General features: G+C 36.8%; 1 long non-coding RNA gene across 1 annotated transcript; it reads right to left on the bottom strand.

Annotated features, from left to right (window-relative positions):
* Nucleotides 1-491: 491 nt before the first annotated feature.
* Nucleotides 492-24848, bottom strand: LOC309497095. The gene is made up of 2 exons (XR_014205377.1): nt 23118-24848; nt 492-1045 (listed from the first exon to the last, which is right to left on the bottom strand). It is a non-coding gene; the product is annotated as an uncharacterized lncRNA (long non-coding RNA).
* Nucleotides 24849-25443: the final 595 nt, after the last annotated feature.

The raw sequence follows: 25443 nt of genomic DNA, 5'->3' as shown, positions 1-25443 counted from the left end.
TAAATACAATTTTATAAATTTAATAAGAAAGAGAATCCTTGTAGTATTTTTTTTTTTTTTTATGTATGTAAGAATTCCTTCTGTAAAATATTTTAATGTAAGGATCAAATATAAGTGTCCAGATAATGAAAAAGGAGACTTAAGCTTTTCAATGAAATCGTTTTATTATATAACCAAAGAACACAAAATATGTAAATTTATGAAATATTTATTCACTTATTTATTCAAGAAACCCTCTTTTGGGTCAAAACTTGTATCATATTTATATGTATTGTTTTATGGTGCTTAATTTAACCCCTTGTTCGGGTCTTAAATATAGACACCTTCTACCTTATTTTGTTTATTCTCAGGTTAGGTAAAGTCAGTCGAATTCGTTCTAAACAATAAGTACATAAATTTCCATACTTACAATTCAGTCGAAAGACTGCTCCGTGGTTTAGTTCAGCTCAATGTTTTGTAAAACAGAGACTTAAGGCAGGCGAGCTTCTTAATTTAAATTAGATGTATTTTTTATTAAATACAGGTTAACTAGTTTACATAAAAGGTACTAATATATAAAATAAAAATAAAAGTAAATCAAAATCAAATAATTTGCAAGCTTTCATCTTCATGAGGCGCAATGGCAAGGCATCTAACACCGGAGAGGCCGTCCTTGGTGAACCAGCGTCTGACTTTGACATTCCTTACAATACTTTTTATAGTCCACACGCCCTCCGCACAGATTCAGTCCTTTACAGACACTGTCCAATCCGAAGTCTTGAACTGTCCTCCATTCTGGAAACCCCCTTGCAAACTCCATATATAAAGCTCTTTCCTTTGTTCTCCTTTGCTTGCTGTTCTGGACCCTCTGCCTTTCTCCTGCGTATCATGCTCCTCATCAAACGGGTAATGCTTGCCATTTCTACTTTGCTAAGATACATGCTTTTTACTGCTTAGTGTTACTTCTATCTACTGATTAAATGTTTTACTATGAGTACATCATTGTCGTTTCTTGCATGCATTACTACAATAAAAGGTTATTACAAAAACAAGTTGTGATGTCTTTCTTAATAAAACAGATTCATAATAAAGACTTTTATAACACAAGTTGTGGTGTCCTTCTTAATAAAACAGATTCTCAACAAAGACTTTTACAGTGTCTTTCTTATACAACACTCTTTCTTACTAAATCATAAACTTGGTTAATAACATACATAAACTTATACATGAAAGGTCATTGGTTAATACAGAATAAATTGCATATATATTCCACTTACAAAGTTAAAAGTGTGGATAATATCATGTCAGCCTATATATATGAGGCATTATAAGAGAATAAATTGCATGTTCACTTAACAGTATGTGTATATTTACTAATACATTCCCTTCTCATGTCAGAAAAAAATCAGGTTTTGTTCTGATAAATCTTTTTAATAAAAAAATCAAATAAATACATTAAATCTTTTTAAATCACATGAACTTCACTTTTTGAGTCGTATTTATTTATATTTCTCCTCTTGTTTATTGTAAGAAATTGTAGTCTGCCTTGACCCAGATTCCACTCCAAACTATATTTTAGAAGGAGCTCATCCCCAAAATGGCTGAATTATCATAGAGATAAAAGAAAGTCAAGTTATATTGTTTCTTCACCATTTGGGTTGATCACATCCTGAGCAAATGGTCATCATCAATTGTAGAATGGGAATGGGTGTAGGAAACAGAGAACTTTCTCAGACAATGGGGTGTCTCTATGGAAGTAGAATAATGTCAAATGTTTTTGAAATAAAAAGCCTGTTGAATTGCACTACTTGAAAAAAAAATAGGCATTGCATTAACCATGCTTGCATTTTAATGCATTGTATTTTTAGTGCTTACATTTTTATGGGCTGAAATTCAACATGGTTGAATATTTAAGCTGTGAATATTTCAATTAAAAACATTTCAAACACCTTTTCATTATTAAAAATTCAATAATCCATATTCACCTTTCATATTTCACTTCCAAAATATTCAAACTGTTTAAAAATACAACCAATAATATTCAACAGGCAATTTTCGGTCCATTTTATTTCGCTTTGCAAATTCGCTTCCACAAATTCAGTGGTTCAAATTCGACAGTAAATTCAACATTGACGTCCAGGAACTGCAGGAAAAGCAGTAGATTGCCGAGCATACTCTCCATCTGCTGTTAGTCGACCTCACCAGCAGATGGTGCAAAAGCGCTTGTTGTTGACGAAGACATTCATTCATAAAATGAAAATGATTATCTGTGTCAGTATATGCGGAAAAGATGATAAACACACAAAAGCTGTGTTTATGTTTCATTCAATAACTTCATTGTTACTTTCCCTGTGTATTCTACATGTCATCAGATTTCTCTACCATGAACAGAATTATAATCGGTTTCCCTCAATACCTATACTCAAGGATTTCCCTTCCGTTGATAGTGATATGAAAGACCAATCTTGCACCTTATTAGGGAAGTAGGCTGTAGGCTATTATATAGGCTACAGGCAAGAAGATGGACTCAGAATATGAACTTAACGCGCAAAGTTTCATGCTGAGCGTTTCGTGATATACTGGCATAAAATCAACACATACATATATATATATATATAGTATGCATACGTGTATTGCATTAGCTTAAACTGTCACAGCACTTGCATATTGTCCTCCTATTGTTAGTTTAACTGTAAATCGCTTTGGATAAAAGCGTCTGCTAAATGACTAAATGTAAAAATTGGCTTGATATTGGACATTAGCACATTTAGGGACCGTCTCTAAAGTTGCATACAACATTGGCATACACAATCTAACTTCAATAGCAAACTTAAATTTATTTGAATAAATATCAAAAATCCAAAGGGTGCGCATTATGCCTGACACTAAATGAACACTTTACAGTAGGTTTTATGACTGTAAGTCGTTCTATTCAAATGCTATCGGAGTTAGAAACGTGTATACCAAAGTCGTATACACTTTAGAGACGGTCTCTAAATCTGCGAATGTCCAACATCAAGCCATCTGTATGCCAGTCTATCACCGGGAAACGCCTAGCATTAAGCTTTGCGCGTTATTCTGAGTCCATCTGCTTGCCTGCGAGTTTGGTCTTTTACATCACTGTAGTCCATTAAGCTACGTTAAGCGCTGTATATGTCCAGCAGGGAAATCCTTAAGTATTGAGGGAAACCCTAATAGCCTGCATGCAGCACATCGCCACAATATAAAGTTAAGGCCACTAAACAACCAAGAGAAATATATGTCAACCTCAAAAATGTAACATTGGATCTGTACATCCGCATCGGGGAATAACATTATAATCTCGTTCACGGTAGAGAAAGATGCATGTAGGCTACACAGGAAAAGTAACCGTGAAGACACTGAATTTAACATAAAACAGCCGTCATAATAATCACAAATACACTTACATTGATGTAAATGAGTTTTATGAATGAATGACTTGTTCTAACTGTTGCTGGTCTTCAACAAGCGCTTTTGCACCATCTGCTGGTGAGGTAGACTAACAGCAGATGGAGAGTATGCGCGGCAATCTACTGCTTTTCCTGCAGTTCCTGGATGTCAATGTTGAATTTACTGTCGAATTTGAACCACTGAATTTGTGGAAGCGAATTTGCAAAGCGAAATAAAATGGACCAAAAATTGCCTGTTGAATATTATAGGTTGTATTTTTAAACAGTTTGAATATTTTGGAAGTGAAATATGAAAGGTGAATATGGATTATTGAATTTTTAATAATGAAAAGGTGTTTGAAATGTTTTTAATTGAAATATTCACAGCTTAAATATTCAACCATGTTGAATTTCAGCCCATAAAAATGTAAGCACTAATAATACAATGCATTAAAATGCAAGCATGGTTAACGCAATGCCTATTTTTTTTCAAGTAGTGCAATTCAACAGGCTTTTTATTTCAAAAACATTTGACATTATTCTACTTCCATATGTCTCAACTTCATTAACATGCAGACCACAGCTGTTACAACAAGAGCAACTTCATTTACATGAAGAGTGGTAAAACTGTAACAGGGTAAAAGGTTTGAGATGTGGATGTTCTGGGTTCATTCTGACGCCGGTGAACCCAAGGTGTTTCGTGTACCTTGCCACTGCTATGCTGTAATAAACTTCATTTTTGAGATCTTCGACATCCACATCATTTTTTTCTTACATTATGCATACAAACAACAACATTCAATCAGTGCTTATAAACAACTTGCATACAAACAACTATTTTGTTGCTGTATATAAAATGATTTATTGAATATTTTCTAACACACTGTTCTATTTCGCTGCTATGTAGTAAAATTTCTGTCATAAATGTTTATTACTAAATATTTAATTATTTCAATAATTGAAGAATTAAAACACTACTTCAGTTTGGGCCAGCTTTTTCCAAGCTAAACTAAATACAATCTTCAAACGCATGTTCATTTGTTGTCATGAACAAAATGTTCAACTCAATATTAAATTCCACAGGGATCTTTGAATCCTTACAACCAGGGTGCGATTTGTGAATAAAGTTTTTATTTTTTTATTCAAATAATTCTCGAACCACAGTGCTTCGTGCTGCTGTTAAACTAAATAACATTTATAAAATAATTATGAACTTAAATTAAACAATATCGCAACATTGAAAAATAAATGTATTTGATCTGTTTTTACAATTTAATTCAGTTCTAATTCGATTTAGCCTACATTTAATTAGAGCAAGATTTTCACCCTTTCCTTGTCCTTTCCTCATTGGGAAGCGCTCACATGATAGCTAAACATGTTTGAGTAGATCCTCTGTACCTCTCGGTTTCATATGGATTACATAATCAGGCTTTAGACATAGCCGATTTCGTATCGTGACTGAGCTGAGGCAAGTGGCTTTCAGTTCATTTTTGTGACGCGCAGTTCCCGGAGACAGAGACGACAGACAAACTTTTGTCGTTAGTATAATATGAATAAAAGTTTACAGTTTTGAACGATGTAGGCTATACTCTACTCTTATCTGTATGACCGAAAAACTACAGAGTAGCCTATTAAGTTATTTTAGCTGTTAAGAGAAAAATAAATCCAAATGAACGCGCCGCCGCGTTTGACAAACACTAATTCACCATGCCAGAATAAAACCCGACTTCAGAACAATGCATAGCGCCACTCGTCGTAGTGTGACAAAACACTTAATTATAAACTTCAATATTTCATTCAAAACAATCTCAAAACGCTTTGTGACATTTTGAAAAGCCGTGTATACATTACTGCCACTGGAACCATGAACGTAACAGAATACTGGTTCTGATTTAATTGTTTGTCGTTTAAACGTGCCTCTTGCATATCTTTATTTTATATGGTCTATTGAATTAGCATTAATATATATATATATATATAAACTTTTTTTTTTTAAAGAACTGCTTTTGAAATTACGATTGGAATTATTATAGGCTACAGAAGTAAGTCATTGTATAATATTTGTTCCTTAGTGTAAAATGGAAATGCATGGTAATTTTATTGTATAAATATAAGCAAAAAACTATGGTGTAACAGAGTTTTAGATCTAGACAAATCTATCTGCATCAATAATAGGCTGTAAATGCATTAATAGGCTAATATAAAAATTACAGTAGTCCAAGTTGGTTCGGGATTTGAACCCGTGTCATCTAAATGATCATAACGTAAGTTCTACCACTCGGCCATGACTTTACTCAATGCGAAACGCCCAAACGTTACAATGTGTGTTCGCTCACACGAGGGAGAAGCGCTCTTCATTCGTCTCATTCCTCAATAGAATAGTACAAATAATCAGCTTCATTGCACATAATTTACTTTTGTTTGTTATTTTTGGTATTAAATTTGTTTTTGTGGGGGTTTTTTTTGTGTGTGTGTGTGTGTGTGTGTGTGTGTGTGTTTTTATCGCACTGCTCCCCGGGGAATAGGCTTGTCGCCCACCGACGTCTAGGCCTACAATATGAAATGAAATACAGCTTATATTGTTATCGTCTCTATATTTAACTTGTTATTCTATTTTTCTGGCCTTATAAAATGTTCTATTCTGTTTACCATAGTTGTAGTATTTCATCCTTACTGTTAATTGACATTAACCCCACTTACGGCAATTGAAAAAAATGCAGCAATTGCTGCTGTTCTGGTTGGTTACCATCTGTAGTTAAATTTTTTACCCTTTTCACCTGTAGTATCTCGCCTTAAAGTCACCATTCTCTGCCTTTAAATACGCAAGACCGAGCAGGACATTTTTATTTCTTTTTGTGTTGTGAAAAAATAAGATAATGAGGGTTTAAAGAACATTGAGGTGATTAGCTGTCCTAGTTCACACAGGTCAAATTAGTTGCGATGGGGTAAATAAACTCTAAACAGATACAAGCCATCGTTTGCTAATGATTGCGATGTCTGTGGTTTTCAAACAAACAGCTCAAAGGTTTCCACTTTGAATTTTACAGATTTATAAATAATTTTATTTTGTCTCATGGACTTCTTGCTAGGAAACCACTCCCACAATTAGCAGAGTAGCGCAGCTGTTGCTGATTACAAGAGTGTATAAAGCAGTGTGTGAAAGTGTGGCTCTTGATGGCCAGTGTGCATAGTGGTGACCATTTAGATGATATCTATAGACTACATAAAGAGAAGGCTCTTAAGGAAAATAGAGATGTGTTTATTAAAAATATATAATTTGAATGATCTAGTGATATTAGGAATACTTAAACAGGAGAAGATCTGAACTGAGTTATGTCATGTTCCAGAAACTACCTGAAAAAGAATTACAGATAATATTATACTTATTTAATAAGATATGGGTGCATTAATATTGCCATTTAATAAACCATTTAAAATGGGAAGAGAGTAGGAAAGGACATCTGACAAGTCAGTACATAAGGAGCAAATATTACAGTTACTTAGATATGTATATAGATGGATCTAAAGATGAAGAGGACAGGGTAGGAATAGGAATATATACACTACTCACAAAAAGTTAGGGATATGCGATTTTCGGGTGAAATTTCAGAATGCACCTAAAATGCAACCTTTACACGTGAACTTAATTTGGCATTTCTACTTAAATGCCCTACTTTCATGATATAATATCACTGTAGCATGAACTTTAAATTCTCTATAAATTTCACACGAAACGAAAGTCCCTAACTTTTTGTGAACCCTATATATATATATATATACCAACAATGATAAGCATTGGGAAAAGATGACCTGATCAGGCTTCAGTGTATACGGCAGAGATGATGGTGATTATTGTAGGACTGCAGTGGGTTGAGGAAGTAAAACCAGACAGAGTGTTGTTGATTCTGTAGCAGCCCTTTATAGTATTCAAAATATGAAATCTAATAGAGAAGATCTAATGCTAGAAATCCAACAAAGTTTATTTAGATTACAGAGACTACGGATAGATGTGAGATTCTGCTGGGTACCTGCTCACGTAGGTATAAAAGGGAATGAGGGAGCAGAAAAATCAACCAGGATGAATAGTGTCATAAATATACCCCTTGGAAAAGGAGAAGCTAAGGCGATAATTAAAGAAATGATGAAGAAATGGCAGGACAGGTGGGATGGGGATAAATGTGGAAGGAAATATTACAGCAAAATCTATTATCTATCTGGTCAGGGTGTGAATAGAAGTAACAGAAGAGAGGAGAGCGTTTTAACCAGGTTAAGGTTTGGTCATACAGGGTTAAATAAAACATTGTTTTTAAAGGGCAAAAGTCAATCAGATGAATGTTTGGAATGTAGGTCCAAGGAAGATGTAGACCATGTAGACATTGTAGGAAATATAGGGATGAGAGGATGAGGCTAAAGATAAGTCAGGCAGGAAGGAAGTGGAACCTTGAGGGTTTGTTAGGCACAATAGGAGATGGGGTAAAGGATACACAGAAAGCAGTTGTGCGATATCTGAAAAATATAGGGATATATAATAGGATTTAGTTTTTTTTTATATATATAAAATAGTCCCAACGGACATAGCTCAAGTTACGTACTCCGATACAGTAGGTGGCGGTATTCACCTTCAAAAGTCATGGTTGCAATCTGCCATAAATCGAAAAGAAGTGGCTCTTGATGACGGCCTTGACTATGACTGAAACATCATGTTTTTTTTAATCAATAAAGTTGGACTTCTTCAATTGTGTGTTGCACCTTTTTCCATTTACCATGGACTTCATCAATTTTATTTATTTATTTTTTGTAAAATTGTAAGACAAGAACTGATTTTTTTATTTTTTATTAACTTGTATGGAAACCAAGCTTTCTGAAGCGTTTGAGGCTTTCCTCAAACTTTGCCGAAAAACGGTTCATTACTCTAAGCTTTTAACACAATGCGCGTTAGCGACATCTGGTGGTCAGACTTGTTTTCACCATATCTAACAAATCACCATGGAGCAGAAAAAGAATGTGACCAAACAAAGCTTCGGTGACAACAGTGGAATCAATCTGGGATCAATACAGTTCTATTTATTCTAATCGAATCTAATCTAATCTAATCTAATCTAAATTAATTTGTGCCAATGAGACCACATTTCGTGTCATGTGTAGCCTGGTCAATGGAATCACATATTGATAAATAATAAAAAAGAATATAAAATATACAAGTATGTGATCATAACTAGAATTTGATGCGAGTAGTTGAAAAAATATATTGTAGGTGTTCTGTTTTTTTGTTTTTGTTTTTACAATTAATGTTATAGGGAAGTATTAATTCATTTAGGCAAATAATGCCTCCTCAAAACGCAATTTTTTTTTTTTCAAACCAGCAGTTCCCACCTTGCGAAACTGCATGATGTTCGAAGCTTCAAACATCATCAATCACGTGATATTGTCATTTCGATATAAGCATCGGTATAGTGTGTTACTCAATAGTGCTTTGAAAACTGCGTCGGAGCATCAGACCCCCGATATCAATCGTCCCATCACTATCTGGCAGGTTATTTATAAAACTATGTGATTATTTTTATATACATTTTTAAATTGGTTGATGCCATTTGTTGTTTTCTTATTATTGTTCTACACTTACTTGAATTGATATTGTCACGTATCGTTAGATAGAATGATGTCATCTGAACTTGCCATACCTTATAGTGAACAGACGACACTGATTAGATTATCTTATAAACATTTATTTACTTTGCATCTGCACCCCCAAAGCTGTTGGATATAATGGGACTTTTCTACCCCGCCAAAGTAGACTGAGGCCACATTTACACACAGCCGGGTATTTAGAGACATTATTAGAGGTATTCTCAGTCAAAATCTAATGTCTGAATATAAGTGGGTTTTTTTTCTCTGAAAAAAATGGCGGCGTCTTATATTTTGAACAATACGGTAATTAGATTTCTTTTTAAAAGTTTGACTCACGTAGTTTTACAGCCTTTTTAGAGGGAGTGCAATAACACAATTATTTCTAATATTGCTTAAAAGACATCACTCAAATCTAAAGGGGAATAAGAAAATATATAAATCTATGATCTATGAAGAAAAGCAATACTAAAAGACATCAGATTGATGGGTTTGGGGGAAAAACATAAGTAAGTATAAAGTCGTGATGCATTTAAGAAGGAAATTGAAAAAGAGCATTTCGTTAGCCTCATAGCATAATTGCCTAAGAAATAATTAATTAAAAAATGACTCAGGCAATTATGCTATGAGGCTAACGATTTTATAATTTTCCTGGTTTTACACAACAAAAAGTAAACTATTACTGAAAAGTTGAGGTGGTAACAATACTGAAGCAATTAAACAGCATTTAAATGAATGAAGAAGAAAAAAGTTCCAGGATATTAATATTTAAGTTTACAATAAGTTCTACATCTGAATATAAAGCCTTTTTTTTTCTTTAATTTTTGTTCTTGGTCTTTTAGGGGGGGAGGAACTGACAGCAGTTGCATGTAGTTCATTATCTTCATTATCATTACAGATGTTAAGTGTGCATCATTAGCCTTACAACTTCAGGACCACGGACAGCTCTGTTTTACTGGTTAAACAAACTTTTCTGAACACAAGAAAAACAGAACTTGTGCATGTATTCTAGACGTTTCATTCAGAAAGCACAGACTGTTATTACATGTACAATTACTTAAAGGGCACCCTATTATGACTCTTTTAACAAGATGTAAAATAAGTCTCTGATGTCCCCAGAGTGTGTATGTGAAGTTTTAGCTCAAAATACCCCACAGATAATTTTTTACAGCATGTTTAAATTGTCATTTTTTGGGGCTCAGAAAAACGCGCTGTTTTAGTGTGTCTCCTTTAAATGATAATGAGGTGTGGTTTCACGCACAGGGGGCGGAGCCTCACGAGCTCGCGCTCAGAGTCAGGACCATAGACTGTAAAAAAAGATGGCCGACGCCCCTTCGCTCTCTTCCATTTGATGAGAACTGAAGCCGCCAGAGTCCCGATATGGCGCTGACATATTGGAACTTGAGTCTGCGCAGTAGCGATCTCGGGACCAGACCTGCGCAGTCGTGAGCAGGAAGTAAAGCCGCGAAATCAACGCCCCGCCCTCACTCTCGCAGAATGCACTCAGGGAGAGTGGATTCTGCACACTTTTTAAAAAATTGATTGCAGTACGACAAGAGGCTTGTTAAAATAATGTAAATACAATCTCCTCAGTCCTCCGAAGATCCCGAAAAAAATGACCGTTGGTGGTTCAGTGACTACTTCGCTCAGAGAACCTGTCAATCACAGCTGTCAATCATGACGTTACACCACCGCATCACGTAACTAACTAAAAACCAACTTATTTTTGAAACAGACACTTGAACTTACATCAGCGTGATAAAAACTACAGCAAATGAAAGAAACCACATTTGGAAAAAAGATATTTGAAGTGTAATTTAATTGTTTAGTTGGTCTCAAGTCCCGTTGAATAACATGGGGAGGCGGGGCTTATGACCTTTACTAGGACCAGTCACCGGGGGGCGATCGAGACGTTTTGGCTTCATTTTTCAGGGCTTGTGCGGCACACTTGGTCAGGACTGATAATATCAGAACAGAAACTCTCAGTTGCGGTGATCTTTTCGACTTGGAGTCGGACAATAATGCCCACAGAGCCAGAGAATATATGCTGTATTGAGATAGAAAAGGTATAGTTTGATTTAATTACGATTAACTTATTTGTCATCTGCTTTAATCCACTATTAATACAAGCTGTGGCAGACCCTGTCCGAATGATGACCAAAATATACTGATGAGTTCAGTGAAGTTTATTGTACATCACACAAAAGATGAAGCCTTAGTTTTACACCAGATAATCACTGTAAGAGCTGAATAAACACAGTATAAGAAGTGCGAATTAAAGTCTTATCCATAAACTCTCTCTCCCTTTCATTATCATCAACATACACAGCGCGAAGTACACAAAACATTCCTTACAAGTAAACAAATATACACACCTTTTCAGTGGGTGCTTAATAAACTGGTAAACCTTATATCCCTAAAATGACTCGATGAGCTGTGATAAAGTGCTCGCTCTGACTTTCATCTCTGCCGTGGTCAGTCACGTTAGTCCTGTCGCTCCAGTGAGACAATGAGAGTAAATGAAGACTGCTATACCATCATCTTGGAAAGTGGTATAGTATGACAATGTTGAATGTAGGGAATGTTAAGGATTACATTAATACAAGATTAGGGGTTAAAAAAAGTTTATGCTTCAAATATGTATTCTCTGTGCTGAGAAGACTTGGATAAGTAAAAACTATTTACAGTACATGAAAAAAAACATCAGTAGAACAATGAACATTTAAAACAATTACAAAAGTATTGATTAATATGCACGGCAAAAAAAAAAAAACGAATAAAAAATCTCTTGCGGTCTGAAACGGACGTAATTCACGAGGTTTCCTACATGTGCGCTCCGTGTGCACGTGTGATGCTGATGTTGCCAGATGTTAATCATGCGGCGCCCGAGTGCATTTGTCTGACTGACCGGCCGTTCACCGGTCATGGCAGATCAATCGGTGCATCTCTAAAAGATTAGCATTAAAAGTATAATGTTCAGATAGGCTATGCAACAAATTATTATAATGCTATTTCATAAAAATACTAATAAAAATATAAATATTTTTCTGTTTAAAAAAAACAAAAACTTTTTCTGCTTTTTTTTTCTCCCAACTTGCCGCGGCGCCCCCTGGCGGCCCCCACTTTGAAAACCCTGGCCTTAATTGATAGTTCCTAACCACAATAACATTGCATGACTCACTCTTACTATAAGTATTTAATACAAAATTAAATTGAAAGTCTTTTATTTCATAGGAAAATAGTTTTGGGAAGTTCATCATATAAAAATAAGATACAATTAATATTTCAATCTTCCCAACTTGCTACACAGAGCAACCCTTCACCAATGTTACGTGGCCTATCGTTTTGCAGGCCTTCTGCCCTCCTACTTTCAGAGATTAAGACCAGGAAAAGCTGAACCTTCTCTGTCCAGTAAGAGCGCTGGATACACATGTCCACAGAGCTATCCTGTGGAGGAAATTGGATCTGTTTGATCCAACGAGACGCTGCGGCGCTCAGCCATATTTCCTTAATCCCTGTGATCGTCTTGCTTCGGCTAATGAAAGCTCACGCCAGTCATTCCGGACTGCTTTCATCCTTTCCTGGTTGTGATGTCACCCGGCTGTGACCAGTTGACAACCGTGCTTCAGACGCAATCATGTGGAGTCCGCCTTGTTCCAAACTTGCTCCTTGTTCCAAAGCACCATAGACACAGCATCTCATTCCCTTCTCAGGGAACTAGGGTTACAGTCATAACCTGAGATGATTGTTTTTTTGTGTGGAAGCAGCCCAATCGAATTCCATTCATTCAAATCTTTCCCTTTTTTTCTGCAGTTTTGCCTTGTATGGCTGACAAGTCTTGCATACAGGACAAGTTTTGAAGGCCACATTGATAATGGCCTTACAACTTGGGCACATCTTTTTTCATTCCTGGCAAAACTTTTGGCAAAACTAATTCTTAATGCTTTCGATTATCTTATTATATATTTGGCTTACAGTTAACTCACATTCTGTAGTGATACACCAGAGACACATATACAAAAATTATAATTGCTCGCCGTTTAAGTATAGTTTGCCTTTTTTTTTTTTTTTTTTTTTTTTTCAGCTTGGTACGTAATTAACATGGTCATTTGCATGCAATTCCCTGCCGTTTAATTTCAATAAAAGACCGAAAACTAAAACATACTCATGTATTTTTATAGTTCATTGTTATATACCCTACTCTTTCGTTAAACAAAAGTGTGAAGTGTGATTGACACTGAAAGTATGGTCATCAGACATTTATCCTCAGGCACGCATCCTTGGCACCTCAAAGGCAAGGAATTAATTAATTTATATTAAAATTAGTGTATACGGCGAAGACTGAACATCATTTACTGATATTGTTGCTTTTATAACTTTTGAACGCAATAATGGATTTCAATAATCAAGCAGAGAAAGTCAGAGGTTTGATGAACTATTAGGTTAACTTTTGATCAGGGAGAAAAATCATCAACACTTCAACACATTAACATTTAAAACACTGGCTTTATTTATATAAATCACCACAGAAAAAATATAAATAAACATTTTAACATTTTTAAATATAAATAAAAAACATAAAAAAGAGAATTGAAGTGATGCAGTGATGAGTGACAGACAGTGATTGAGTTAAGATCATCATGTTACGTTAACATCAGCTCCGTCACTGTTTATGTGCATGACGACTTATTGCGTTAAGCGCATATGTTTTTATGCTGATTTTTTTAATTTATGCAGATTTTCGCGTTTCCATTTAGCGTTTTTTTTTTTTTGTGTGATAACATAAATAGAGCATAAAAATAGGTGGATGGAAAGTGTACGCCTCAATTGAGCACGTTTCTTATGCATATTTTACAATTTATGTACATCTTGCCGTTTCCATCCAGCGCTTATGTGATATCACAAAATTTGCATAATAGTATGGAATCATAGCTATTGGTTCACTTAGACCGATATCTGCTCCGCCTATGGTCACAATATAACAATTAACAGTTTGTAAATAAAAAAATTAAATGAAAAATAGACAAATTGTCACACAAAATCTAAAATCACATCATGTTTCTGTTCAGTATATTGTTTTTACTTCTGATATGGTGCGGATCTAAAATGGGTTTCACATTCCTGCTTCCTTTTTATTAACTCAACAGTCCAATGACCATCATTAAGTCAAGTATTAATGAACCTCTGACTCTTAAGTTTAGCTTCCAGGCAGGGGCGGACTGGGACCAAAAAGTGGCCCTGGACTCTCTGGCCCACAGCAGCCCACCACATCCCACATCATAACACATTGGCTCATTAATGTGCAGAATAATATTTAACACCACTTATAACATAAAACGTAGCTGTCATGAAGAGGAACAAAAGTTTGATTGGTTTGCAACGACATGAGGGCGATTTAATTATGAATTTATTTTTCAGGTGAACTGACCCTTTAAAATGAAAGGTTACAAAAGTGGGTTTTTGCAGAGATGAAATTGAAAGGTTCTTTTGAGAACCCAAAACGGTTCTACAGTGATCAGAACCATTATTTTCTTAGTGTGAAGAACACTTTTAACAATCTAAAGGACCTTTTTTGTAATGCAAAGATTCCATATTAATAAAGGCTCTTTATTGGCATTGATGGTTCCATGAAGAACATTTAACATTTATGAGTTTATGAAATTTGACCTGCTTTCAAATCTGAAATTTGAAAGTTTGAACAGCTTTCATTGACCTGACCTCTGACATCAGATCCAGTACGTAGAAGTGAGATTTATTCTGGTTTACACATACTTTCCCGGCAGTTTTACAGATGTTAATGTTCATAATATCTTAATATAGTCGCATTTAGCTTGTGCAATTAAAATAGTTTACGTTTTGTGATGATGTACACGAGATTTGCTATAATCCTGCAAACACGGAACGTTCTCGAATATATGAACAAACGTTTGTTCAATGCATGTCTGAAACTTGGATGTTTTACATTTTCTGAAACATTTTAGTTGGATGTTTGTTTAACGTTTTCTAAATGTTGCTACTTGTTTCAGAACCTTCAGAGAACATTTAAAAGTAACATTCCAATAGTTTCAGCAAAATCATCACGTGGAATGTTCCTTTAAAGCAGGGATTGGGAACCTTTTTTGACCAAAGAGACATTTTTTTCATTATTGGTTAATGCATTTTTCCAAAAGAGCCACAGTAAAAAAATTAAAAAAATTAAAAAAATAATAATAAATAACAATATATATATATATATATATATATATATATATGGCTTCTTCTCGCTGGTGTCGGGCAAGGCAGGGGGCTGCTGAGTAACAGAGGGCACCTCGGGGGAAGACCCTTGGGACTTAACGGCCTCTTCCGCAGGGGCGCATTCCTCTTCGTCCGGGCCGAGAGAGGAGAGGAGCCTTTGGGCCATCTGCCCGATTCGGGCCGAGCCCAAGAAGGTCGACCTCCTCTTCAAAATGTGATACCGTCTGGTGACCAGCCGAAGCGTCTCGCTGAGGGTGTCGACCTGTTTGTTCAGGTCTGCTTGGTGCAGTCCGGCTTGTCACACTCCTCCTCCTTCAGCTCCTCTGGGTCTCGGGGGTTCGATGGATCCTCTTCCAGGTGCTGCTCCAAGCCCTCAGGGCAGTCAGCTTGGCCAGGCATGCCCTCCTCTTACAGTGGCGGAGCTCGTCATCCTGTGCCCCCACTGAGATCTCGGAGTGGGTACGGATGTGGCGGTCAAGACGGTTGGAGAATTTTCCACATGCTGGAAATGGGAAGAGTCCTGCACGGGCGTTCACTCGCCCCGACTCCATGGCCAAGAGCAGCTTCCTCTTGGTTCTTCACATTGTGGGTGAGAACGAGGTGCTTGGCGAGACGGGCATACATGCGCACACACAGCGGGCATGTTTTAACGGGCATCTTGACACAGGACAGCAGACAACGGGCTCACGTACTCAGTCGTTGGAGGTCTAGTGTGGACTGACTAGGGTCGACTCACTGCCTAAAGCCTCTTACTGTACACTTTCCTGTAAACTGAGTGCAATTGAGAGTAATGTGCGATTTAAAGTAATTTACAGTACAGTAGTGGCCATTTTTCAACAAACAAAAAGAAATTAAACTTAAATCAAACTTTCAAACGACAACTTCTAGCACACTATGTACACAGGCAAGAAATAAAATCAAATTCCAGGCTGGATTCAGGGTTTGTGGCTGGTTTATTTGTTCCAACTGAGCAAACAATACAACTATGTACCAATTTACTAATGCTCAGACACACTCGGTCTCTCTTGCACAGTATCGTTCGCTCGCGAGTTCGCTTCGCTTTTGTCCAGTCCTGCGCTTCATAGCTCTGCCGTGCGCTTAGCTCAACTTTTTTTAATTATACTCAAAAATCTCGACGACTTATTGAGTGGCACAATAGTCACGCGACACAACGAATAAATTCATTATCAATTCTTTTAATAATCAATTTGTTGTTGCAGCCCTATACAATATAATAAAATATATGGAGAGACATAGAGTAATCATGACAGTCAGACAATTTTTTTTAATTTACTGCCTCACCTTACAGTCATGATTGTATTAATGCAGATAAAAGCACTGCTGTTAGACCTGATGCATCAGCTAACTTTATCTTACTACAGATACCTGATGCATCAGCTCTAACATCAGTGCTTTTAACAGTAAAATATTACAGATATTGAATAGTCATCAATAAAAAAAATAAAAAATAAACGTTTCAATGTATAATTAAAAAAATGCTACTAGGTCAAGACTAGTGCGTGATTTTTTTTCTTTGTCTTTCATTGTTTGATTACAATAGCTACGTTTACATGGACACAATCGGAATGAAATTAATACGATTGATGAATCCAAACAAGGTGTTTACATAAATGATAAATAAAGTAATCGGGTTGTTGTGCGCGTTTATGACACAAGTTTCAAATCGGATCTAATGTTTTGACATGCGCACACTGCACGAATATACAGTTTCCCGCTTTTTGCGCATAAATATTCTCCTCTATTGGTTCTTTATTTGTTTTAAACAGCAGACGTAATATTAATCCGTCTCTGGTCATAATTTAGAGCATATTAACCGTTTTGCCGTGCTGCGTGTTGATCACGCAGTAAAAATGCCCCTCCCCGCGGCCAAAACCTATGGAAGCTTGTTTCCGCCACAGAATAAAACATTTTAAATTATAATTGCGACTTTTTATCTCACAATTGCGACTTTATATCACGCAATTCTGACTTTATAACACATAATTGCGAGTTTACATCTCGCAATTCTGACTTTATTTCTCAGAATTGCGAGATATAAAGTCAGAATTGCGTGTTATAAAGTCAGAATTGCGTGAAATAAAGTCGCAATTGCGTGTTATAAAGTCTGAATTGGGAGATATAAACTCGCAATTATGTGTTATAAAGTCAGAATTGCGTGATATAAAGTCGCAATTGCGAGAAAAAAAGGTCAGAATTCTGACTTTATATCTCGCAATTGCGACTTTATTTCTCAGAATTGCGAGATGTAAACTCGCAATTGTGAGATGAAAAAGTCGCAATTATCTTTTAAAATGTTTTATTCTGTGGCGGAAACAAGCTTCCATAAAAACCAGACGTATGTGGATGAGAATCCACAACAAGGACTGGTGGGACGTTGTCCTGCTTCACTTCACAGACGCGCGAATGAACAATTCACAATTCAGACACTGAGTGAAATGAGGATTTTAGAATGACGGGAATCTTATTTTTATGACAGTTTATTCAACAGGAAGAACAGCTCGTTCCGCGCGTCATACATCATTACGCTAGTTAACATCATCGCACATGCGCAGTCCTTTCAGTTTAGGTTTTCAATCCGATCAAGTGTTTACATGTTCTCTCGATCGGATTACAAAAGGGATAAACCACCCCTTTCAATCCGATCGAAATTTCATTCGGATCGAGCTCAATCGGATCGAAGGTTTTTTAGTCCGATTGAGCTGTCAATCCGATTATAAGTGTCCATGTAAACGCAGCTATTGACACTCGAGCAGACAGAAAGCTTTCACTGCACACGTTTCGATTAGTTGCGCATGCGTATGGCACTCACCGTACAAAAATAAAACGCATTCCATTCTCACATTACATTCTATATTCCTCTGATAAACCCTGACATTTATATAAACATCTTAAACTTACTAAATGCTTTCAAACTATAAGCTTAACCACCTAGAAGAAGCTGTTTATATAGCCTACTTTTACATAAATCAATACAATACTGCTTAAACCAATCACACCATGTATACAGACGTTCAATATACCCTACTTAACCAAATTACTACAAAATTAATAGCAAAACAAATCAGTAACTTCTTACGTTCTGCTTCGGGGCCATTAACTTCTCCTCAGCAATCGTCTTATATTTCACCGGTGGGTTTTTAATGGGAAAGCCAAGGTTGGGCACCACAGAAATGTCGGCAGAGCCACCGCACTGGATGTCAAATTCTCCGCCATCTCTACCTGGGAAAACAACCAAATTAATACACAGGTTAATAAACAGTAACATTAAATAAAAGCGTAAATATTTACATAACCGAATAGATACTCACTGATGCAGCGTTTGATTTTTTTTAAATTTCACTGGGCTTTTATTCTTATTTGCCTGCAAAAAAGATGTCCGTTTCTCTGCTGCGAAAACAACGACATTATGAAAGTCATCGCGGCTGGTTTGAAAAACTGCATTAAAAAAGTTGTTACCAGTCCGAGATGCTTTTTTCACAGGACTGACATTGTGCACATATCCACAAATAACATCTTTACTTTCCTCAACCGTACGTTTTTTGACCGGAGAACCCATTTAGCACGTGCTACCATAGATATCATATAATAAAGGCACATGTAAAAAAATAAACTATACATTTTGAACATGGAGACATTTAATCAACAAGTATTAAATGAAATACAAACGATGTTTTCCACAGTGTAAAGAAAAAAAATATATATATATATTTTTTTTTTTTACTGAATGCAAGTTTTTGTTTGTACTTTTTGGTTCTTGGACATGTGTTGAGTTGGATGGTTGCTCTATGTCAGTTTGTGTTTCCTGGATGGCACAAGGAGATGTGTCTGTTGGTGTAGGATGTGTTCCGTGTGGTGGTGTGTGCATTTGCAGTAAAGTATGATCAAACTCTGTATCTTCGAAGTCTTGTTTAGACTGCCCAGCTCTTTCAGTAGTGTCATCAGTCATTGCAGTTGTGTTGGTCTCCAGTGAAGCTATAGGCTCAATTCTGATGATAAACTCATTGTGTGTCATGACTCTCATTTCTGGTAGTTCAAGCAGACAATCAACAATATCATCATTAGATCTGCTGCGTTTTACATCAACAAGTGCGCTAACAATGCTATTGCCAATTTTTGCTTTAAAAATGTTGCCAGAGGAAGATTTCATAGTCAGGTTTCCATATGTTTTAACTTGTATTGCAGTTGATTTGAATTGGGTTTGACATTTTGGACACAGTATTTTTGAACTGGATAGTGACATGTTACTAATGGGATGTTTTAATGGACAGATATAAGTGTTTGTTATTTGTGCGCCAATTATTTCACAGTTTTGAGTGACTGAGTTTACAAGCATTCCATCTCAAGGCACTGCAATCTTTGTTCCCACCACAACCTCAGTGTCTTTTGTCGTACTCACACATGGTTTGTGGTCATACTGTCTCACTGAGATGTTTGACATACTATACCACTGTCCAATGTGAAGGCAGTGTTCGTCCCAGACTGTCAGTTCTGCAGAAGATGTTGTCACATATGGTGTAAATGTTTTTTGCAAGAAAAGTTCCATCCCTCGTGACATTGTGTCCCTCACTCTCTTGCTGAGCAATTTTCACATGGAGTAATACCTACTGAAAGAGAAATAACACAGATTTGTAAAATAGAGTATTTTAAAATTGTTCTTTTCAATTTCAGTAATATTATATTGAGAATTGTGGCATCAAAGTTCCTATAAGGGGATCTCTATTAGTTAGTGGTTAATGATTAAGTAAAGTGTGAAGAATTACATCCATTTAAAATAGATACATCAATTTAAATTCAAATACTTAATTTTGTTATAAAATGTACTTACTCGTCCATATTGGGAGCTTGTTTTTAGAATATGCTCCAATGGCACAATTTTTGGATCCTCTTGTTTGGAGTTATAACTGAATCCAATATTTGCTGCACATAATATTTTGGAACGCTGCGTAAAAATGTCAGTCTGTCCAGCATATTCCTGTGAAGGTTTAACCTCCACGTTTTCCAGCTTAAGGGGTCTCCTATGAGTTGCATGGATAAAGGAGATATAGTTACTCTTCTGGTATACAGTTTAAAGAGTTAAAGTCACACAGTCTAAAAATAAGATTGTTCTTTAAAGGTTTACGTTTAGTAACATTTCTTTTTATAATTGTATGATACTAATACACCTCCATATATAAATGGTTCTTTGTGTTACAGTTCATGGTTGTTTATTCCCACCTCCATTATATCCTTCCCATTTGATTTAAAATGATTTTTTGCTTATTTTCTACTCTTGCCTGTTTAAGGGTGAACATTGTACATCAATAATTTTAAACTATATAATCCCCTGGGTACATCGCGAAAAAACACACAAATGGTTTAGTGTGAACTGGATTCAGAATAACCTGCTACCAGGCTCTCATTCAGCACTATCTTCAATTTATTTGACGGTTTTGTGCAAGAGTGACGATGTAAAGGTATATGGCTATGGAAAAATATTACAGCCACTTTAGAAGAGTATGGTGTTTTCTGCTCAAAACTGGGAAAGTTTGTCAAAGGAACAGCCTATAGTGTTGTAGTGGACAATTTAGTAGCCCACGGATTGGCTGGTTTTATCGAGAGCATCTCTGGGCAGTATATTCCTTTGACGGGGAGCCCCTCTCCGCACCCTCCAGAGCCGGTACTCCATGGCCTGCTGGGGGGTCAAGTTCGTGACATAGAACTTGTCCGCCGTCCACGTGTTGTGGCACATAAACTTTGAGGGCTTCTCCCGGTTGTCATTGGAGTGGGAATTTTACCTGGAATAACAGAGACAGAGAAAAGTAAAAACCAATGCCACCCGGAAGACCTCCGAAATACATGCCTGAGCGCCGAAACACTTACGTGACTGGCAATGGATGTCCAGACGTCCGTGAAGGTGGAGCAGCCGGGAAGGCCCATGGACTTGTTTTGGGTCGAAGTGAAGAAAAGGTACTTGGCCGTGGGTCTGCCCGTCAGCTGGTCCTTAACCCAGAGGAACCGCTGCACCCACCCGAACTCCTCCTCTGTCAGGACGATCTAGGCCGCCCCAAACGCCACGTTCGTCTTGTGGTGAGCGACCTGTGGACACATAAGGAAAAAATACACACATGCCACTCAGGAGAGGCAACAAACAGTTGTTTATCATGTATAAACTGCTGGTGGGGGAAGTGTTAATAATTTGACTATTTATACTGAAAAAATTGCTATGGTAGGCTACTAATGAAAGAAAAAATTAAAGTAAACAATAGGTTAAGTGAAATTTTAGTTTATTAACAATATAAGAGAGTCCACTTCTCCTTTTTGGAGGAGGCCCGTCAGACGCATCCACCCTCTGCTCTCTGCTCGTGGACGCAGCAGATCCAGGTCTACAAGATCAATGAATAAACAATAAAGAAAGTGCCAATGATTGACTGCTTTGAGTAGCAACATTACAAATAATCATCTCGTTCACTAGATTTCATATGGCTTACCGTGTTTTTCCAGCAATGTCCTCAACCAGACGCTGCGCCAGGAAAGCGTCCGCCGGAGTTCGCATGCAGTAATGCTTTTCTGCTGTCTCGGGAGTGTGTCCCAAGAGCCGAGCTACCGCATTACATTAGACTGCAAAAGAACAAGCGAACCATGTGCACATTTGTGTACTTTAGATTAAGTGTAAAAAAAATAGGGACCCTGAAGCATCACCGGCCGAATATGGTCAAAGTAGAGGTTGAACCACTGGGAAAAAGAAATAAATACATTTAAAAACACACAAACACGCACACACACACACAAACAGTTATAATGTATTTTTTAATACAAATGTACAAGTTCCTGGTCAGCGGTCAGAGGAACTTCGGCCACTTATGATGCGGCCGTTTTGTGTTCCTTCACCCCCACAGACGAGCCGTTCTGAGTACGGGTTCTCCCCTGCCATTCCTCAACCTGCAAACACACAGTTTTGCACATTCGATGACAGGTCTCACTAATAATCAAAAGGTACACACACATCTGTGAACCACAAGAGATCAGAAGGCATTGATAAAATAAAAAAAGGTTACTAAACCGAGACAACTTCTCGAGTTGTTCTCAAGCCAACTTAAACCCATTTAAGTTGGCTTGAGAAAGCCGGACCAGAGAGTTTGAAGAAGTTAAAAGTTTTAAGTAGATTAAATTTTAAAGTAGTTTAAATTTTGAGTGATAAATTAGTTAGAAAGAAAGAAAAAAGATTAGTTAGAAAGAAAAAGAACCGCTGGAGGAGTTTGAGGATGACTATCGCCTCCAAATAGTAGAGGACCAGCAGGCGGTCGTTCTTTTCGAGCTCATCCCAGAAACGGCTTCTGGACCCTGGAGTTTCCCCAGAACCGCCAGGAAATCCACAAGAGCCAAATCGAGGATCGCCACACAGTCTGCCGGCAGCTTCTCCTTTCCGTAACCCTGGTACCTGAGAAATACAATAGTAATGTTTAGGGTGGTTGTGGCGCAATGGATAAGACACATGCCTTTGGTGTGAGAGACCCGGGTTTGAATCCACTGTGAGACACCAATGTGTCCCTGAGCAAGACACTTAACCCCTAGTTGCTCCAGAGGCGTGCGACCTCTGACATACAGTATATAGCAATTGTAAGTCGCTTTGGATAAAAGCGTCAGCTAAATGAATAAATGTAAAAAATTTAATGTTGAGCTCATCTGCGATTTCCGTGCAATAGATAAAAACTGTATGTTTTTTATGATTTTTTTCACTACTCTTTGTTGACCTTCTTGAACATACCCACCTGTATGCCATCCAGAGGATCAATGAAGTCTCTACAGTCAGTGTAGAGACTTTTGTCCTTGCTGTGAAGGCTGGTGGAAGTGAGGATGTACTTCATGAACCTTAACCCTCTGGGGACCAAGCTGTTTTTGGGGCCCTTGAGATGTTCTGACATGCTCTGACATTTGTGCTTTTTTCAGTTATTTATAAACATGTTAATGGCAAAGGTGTAAATTCACTCTATATAGCACAAACAGGCCTACCATAATATGCGAGCAACATGTATGTAGATGTTTGTATTTTTAAGAGAATAATGTTTATGCGTGGTTATTTAAAAAAATAAAAATGAAAGTTGCTGAAATAAGACCACAAAACTCATACAAAATATGTGCCCACAAGACTTTTGACTAATGGATGTTGTCCCTTTCAGTTCTAGCTTCAAAATTATGTGAAAATAGTCTTGCTTTATCGTTCACAAAAAAAAATACATTGATTTAAATGGTGTAAAACAGGTTTTGCTTGGAAAGCCAATATGCGAGGGGGAGGAGTAGTTTACACCTTAGTCCCACCCACTCTGCATAATGACTCTGCATAATTAGCCATTCATTCAGGTGTGACACTGACTGAGCCACAATAAAAGGACAAAATATATATTTTGAAGAAGACTTATATTGACCATTTAAGATTTTGCTTACATCTATCTTGTAAATATGTTTTGCTATTTTATTAAAAAGGTTACAATTACAACAATAATTACAATTTCAGCAATATTTCTGCAAAAAAGTACTCTTTCTTTGTAAAAAAAAAAAAAAAAGATTATAGGCCTACATTTTATCATATGTATTCATTAGTTTGAATATAGCCAACATTGGAACATCTTAGTCTATGACTTTATTTTTGACAAAATAGTATTTTATATTTATGAGCAGAAAAGCTTATTTGATGTGACAGTATATTCTACAGTAAAAACTGTACCCAAATCTAGTCAACAAAATGTTGTCTTTCATACTTCGCCTGACTGTAACGCAGTAACTGTAACTGTAAAAGCAGTTTATTCTTTCACACACAGACGCGCGATTCATATTTAGGCTAAACAGTCTTTACAAATATGTACCCTTCATTCATCTCACAGAAAACGCGATTCATATTATAGAAACGCGATTCATCTTTTTGTTTACATAAGCCTACAACGTTATTCCATAACGTTATTCCACATTAACACTTGAGAAAGGATAACTTAGCCTACCTCACTCCTCAGCGGGATCTGCTCCTCATATCAGCACGGAAAATTTTCTCCATAAGGTAGGCTATATTATGCCTCTTTGTTTACAGCTGATGTGGGGGCGTTTCACAGACTGAAATGGTTCTCAGAATTTGCGTTTGAATAGCACGCGCTCTCCGAGGCGTGGTCAAATTACTTTTGAATGGCTCGTAATGAGCTCGACTGGAGTCGCTCTCTTTTTATACAGATTACAGAAGCTGATAATATTTGTTTTTTATATAAATTACTTCATTTAAAAGCTGCGATCTCAAGCTTTATGCCCGTGGGTCTGTTTGCCTGTTTGACTGAATTTTCGCGGAGTTATAGATAATTTTCGAACGCGTTTCAAATGGGAGTTTACTGACAGAGAGAAGGCAGAAATAGCATCATGTTAGTTTTTCTTTATTTGTCAAAAAGCAAAACACTTTATTTGTATTGTGAGTATACAGAAAAAAAATTTAAACTGAACAGGATCGATTGATGTATTACACGAAAATGAAAGATCAAAATTAACAGAGCATTTTGTGTTTATTTTTCATTGCTAAAAAAAAAAACGAGCAAAACGCGTGGGCGCGTTTTTGGTCCCCAGAGGGTTAATGGTTGTTACAGTCAGAATCTGTTGACAGTTACATGGTTGTTACAGTCAGAATCTGTTGACAGTTACATGGTTGTTACAGTCAGAATCTGTTGACAGTTACATGATGTGTTTGTTATGTTACACAGTCCTGACCTCTTGAGACTCTTCCAGTAGTTGAGCATTGTCTGCTTGGAGAGTTGGGTCTGGGTGAGTACATTAAAGTACTCTCGCACCTTCTCCACCTTACGAACAAATGACAGACTCGGTTCTTTGGGGTCCATATAGTGCATGAACCGGGAGACATTTTCCACCTGTAATTATACATTACACATTAAAATCTGCAGGGCTGAAGGTAAAACAGGTTAACATGTGACCACAACACAGATTGTATGGATGGGAACCAAACTACATTTTGGGAAGACTTTATGTGTGTACACGTGACATTTAAATGTATCTTTTCTTTTAAAATTACCTCGTTTGCTCCTCTTGTTGCCCAAGTCCACGCACAAGTAGTGGAAGAAGCCCTGAAGAAGGGGATGATCAATGGAGTGCTTCTTATAGAGGCCCTTTTTGTTCATCTCCACCCGAACATCAGAGGTCCACCTCGGTC

This window comes from Leuciscus leuciscus (genome assembly GCF_965113295.1).
Source record: "Leuciscus leuciscus genome assembly, chromosome: 4".
NCBI classification, from domain to species: Eukaryota; Metazoa; Chordata; class Actinopteri; order Cypriniformes; family Leuciscidae; genus Leuciscus; species Leuciscus leuciscus.
The sequence above is the reverse complement of the archived record's forward strand: the minus strand, read 5'-3'. Positions and strand labels throughout refer to the sequence as shown.